This window comes from Odontomachus brunneus, unplaced genomic scaffold (genome assembly GCF_010583005.1).
Source record: "Odontomachus brunneus isolate Ranch 3 - 2012 unplaced genomic scaffold, Obru_v1 Obru_scaffold_131, whole genome shotgun sequence".
Taxonomy (NCBI): domain Eukaryota; kingdom Metazoa; phylum Arthropoda; class Insecta; order Hymenoptera; family Formicidae; genus Odontomachus; species Odontomachus brunneus.
The window spans coordinates 12,190-15,662 of record NW_022639581.1 but is presented as its reverse complement, the minus strand read 5'-3'; the positions used below and the strand labels follow the sequence as shown (position 1 = coordinate 15,662).

The window sequence follows — 3,473 nt, the reverse complement described above, 5'->3', positions numbered from 1 at the left end:
TCTCTCTCTCTCTCTCTCTCTCTCTCTCTCTCTCTCTCTCTCTCTCTCTCTCTCTCTCTCTCTCTCTCTCTCTCTCACATGTGGCAAGTCTCAATTAGCAACTATTAATAACCATAATAAAGTAAGATCGGTATTAATAGTTGTTATCTGAAACTGCTTTCATGTGAGATACTCAGACTTTTATTCAGAATTGGTTCCAAACTTTTCTATTGAATTATGACATCTGTGATATTCAAATCTATAACCGCAATTTCAGTAAAAAATTCTCATCCAGTTCTGAATTAAAATCTGATTGTTTCGCTTGAGACGAGTTTTACGTAACAACTATTAAGACGAACTTCAGAGACATTGTAAACATTTGCCTCCTTGACTGATACCACTATTCCGAATATTTTCAGATCGCTAATGTGAGTTTGGCCGTTTGCGCGAGATCGATAACAAAATTGACACGCACGCTATGTTTATGCACAACGATACCCGCGGGACTACCTCGAATGTACACACTGTGATAGAATTCAAAATAACGGAGCCGTTATGTATTACCGTGTTTAGCTACACGCGTCTACTCGATGCTCGACTCGCGTACGCGTATGTGTATGTGTGTGTAACGTACAATTTTCCAAACATCAAATGCGTCACGGAGGTGACGGTAGCGATCTCGGTAAGTGACGACCCTACTCGCGCCGTATGTCATCCACGACAACGACGACGACGACGATAGGTCCGCGGATGCACCTGTGCATGCACGGCGCATAACGCTCTCTTCTCTAGCGATATTACCGAGCCGCGGGTACCCTCTATCCCAGAGTGCTCGTAAAATCGAGCGGCTCTAAAGCCACGTGCACATTCGCGTGCGACTCGGCTGACTCGGCAGGGGCACATAAAAGAGACGAGTAGGCGATGAGAGAAGGTGAAGAGACACACAGAGCAGAGGTGATATCCGAGTCGCGTACGAACGTACGGTTCAAACCTCCCTACCTTACCAGCACGATTCAGACGCGAGAGACCATCCACGCTGCAAATGAAGGAGAGAGGGAGAGAGATAGACGTTACACGGGACGGACGCCTTCGCCTTGCTGCCCGACAACGTTCCTCGTGACGAACTGCCGTTCATCGTGATGTTTAAGAAACCGAAACGTTCGATTGACGAACTGCCGAAACGGATTCATTCCTGTCCGCGTCCACTGTCCCTCCTGTTGCGACGCTCGCGACGCACCGACTCCAGCCAATGGCGTGATTGAACCGCCGGAACGGGTCGAACCGCTCGAGACTCAAGTTCGAGAAACGTTCGCGTACTCTATCGCGTCAAATAAAGTAAGAAACAACGAATTGTGAAGACGCTTGACGTATTTGTTCTCGTAATTACCAGACGTGTACCTTCGTTTGTTCCTCGTGACTACTTTCGTTGCTTCTAACCTGTTCCGCTCGTTCCTTCGTCACAATGCTTAGTCCAATCGCGTTGCTAATCGCGTCGGAGATTAGACTGGCGCGCGCATGCGCAGCCGTTTGGGTATATCTTCGAGAAGGACGACTGATTCGGAAGGTACTCGAAACGGATTCAACGGAAATGTTTCAAGCGTCGATCGCAAGCGGGTTAGTGTGCTTTCGCGGACACGTAATTCGCCCGCCGTTGTGGGAAACGAAGAATGACCGACCTGGCAACGAGCGCGGAAAAAGCGACAAAGAGGCGAGAAAGGGAAACGACGGAACGGCGGTAAACACGGAATAGGAACGATTTCGCGGAGGTAAGATGTCCGGCGTCGCAAGACTGGTTAAACTGGTTATCAGTTTATAGCCGCCGTAAAGAGACTTTAAGTTTCGTGGCACATACCCGCGCATTCCGCGTCGTTCTTTTTCTCGATTTTCGTTCGTTTCGTCGAGTTCATAGTGCCGCGCGCCAATACCGACGTCGACGATCGAACCAATGAACGGCCGGCTGTTTCTCCGTCCCGAGCAGGCGTACCTACGATATGTCCACGACGAGCGCGCACTTTTTCGGTGAGTAAAACCTCATGCAAACGTTGTAAAGCCTAATCTATAATGTATTCTTTGCGTTCTATTTCTTGTTTTCTGTCTTTTTCTGACTTAAAGTTTAAGGTTTGAGTCAGAAAGAGATAAAGAGAAAGAAGCAAGAAGCAAAGAACACATTGTAGATAAAGCTTTACAAAGAGAAGTATGAGAGCGGCCACCAGCCTGATTTCAATGGCTAGATGCATTTTCGAGACGCCATCTAACAAAGTGCGCCTTTACTACGTTAGGCGCATTTTCACGTGGTAACGATAAAATGCGCCTGGTTCGTGCCCGTTGTACTTTCGTACAATGATAGTAAGTTAGAAAAGGATAGACGTCCAATCGCTCTGTTCTTGTCTCACCACTGATGAGCGGACCGCGCGACGTAAGCACGAAGCGAACTAGTGGCAAACTTATCGCAAAGCTAGATCATTTCTCATTAGTCTCATCTTTTTTGCTGCGTTCTGCGTAATTTTGTAAAGAAAAAGGATTTGGAAACTGGACAATATAAAACAAATAAATATACAAGTTTAAATATGCTGCTTATATTAATATCTTTGCTAATTTATATTTTTTGCTTATTTCATATCAACCACAAAAGATATCGATGTGATTCAAAGAAAACAAAGTTCTCCACAATTTATCCTGTTGGAATTCATAGTTTACAATAATACTAATAATACTAATGCTATAATAATACTATTAATAACGGTTCGTTAAATAAGCCGTGAAAACGTGCGTATTTTTCGATGCCGCTGACAGCCTTTTTACTACCGATTGTATTTTTCGCGTATTTCTCGGCAACTAAAGATATTAATAACCACTAAAGATATTAAAGTAATACGAAGGGCACTTATCTGTCCCACAATTCATTTTATTGGAATTGATAGTTTATAATAATATGAATAATATTGGAGACTCGAAACACCTCGGTTCGAATCCCGGTTTATTAGTTTAGCGGAAACTCGAAATACCTCGGTTCAAAACCCGGCTTATTAGTTTAGCGGAAACTCGAAACATCTTAATTCGAATCCCAGCCTATTAGTTTAGCGGAGACTCGAAACATCTTAATTCGAATCCCAGCCTATTAGTTTAGCGGAGACTCGAAACACCTCGATTCGAGTTCCGGCTTAAGGGCATGCTGGAGTGGACGACTAAACTTGCTAAGCGTCGATAACGTAGAGACGATTAAAACGATCCAAAACGTAGAAAACGTTATCTTTATTTACCGATGTACACTAGGATTCATAAATGCCTTTATACTTCTGATATCTAGAGAATTGGACTTTTTCGATCTGGCGCATCGTTTCTCAGTAAGCGTGAATCGTGACTGTTAGTTAATTGTCGGTTCTTTCAGTAAATAACAATCGCGACTCACGCTTACTGAGAAACAATGCGCCAGATCGAAAAAATCCAATTCTCTAGATACCGGAAGTATAAAGGCATTTATGAATTCTAATTTA

At 44.0% G+C, this 3,473-nt stretch overlaps 2 long non-coding RNA genes across 3 annotated transcripts in view; one reads left to right on the top strand and one right to left on the bottom strand.

The window, feature by feature from the left end:
- The window catches only part of LOC116850017, a 3,845-nt gene extending 2,853 nt beyond the window's left edge, over positions 1-992 (top strand). For both annotated transcript variants that reach the window (XR_004379244.1, XR_004379243.1), the window contains exon 3: positions 399-992. This is a non-coding gene — a long non-coding RNA (uncharacterized LOC116850017). The remainder of the gene's footprint in view (positions 1-398) is intronic.
- The window catches only part of LOC116850016, an 18,257-nt gene extending 17,197 nt beyond the window's left edge, over positions 1-1,060 (bottom strand). Inside the window, exon 1 of the long non-coding RNA XR_004379242.1 lies at positions 984-1,060. This is a non-coding gene — a long non-coding RNA (uncharacterized LOC116850016). The remainder of the gene's footprint in view (positions 1-983) is intronic.
- Between the last annotated feature and the right edge of the window lie 2,413 nt (positions 1,061-3,473).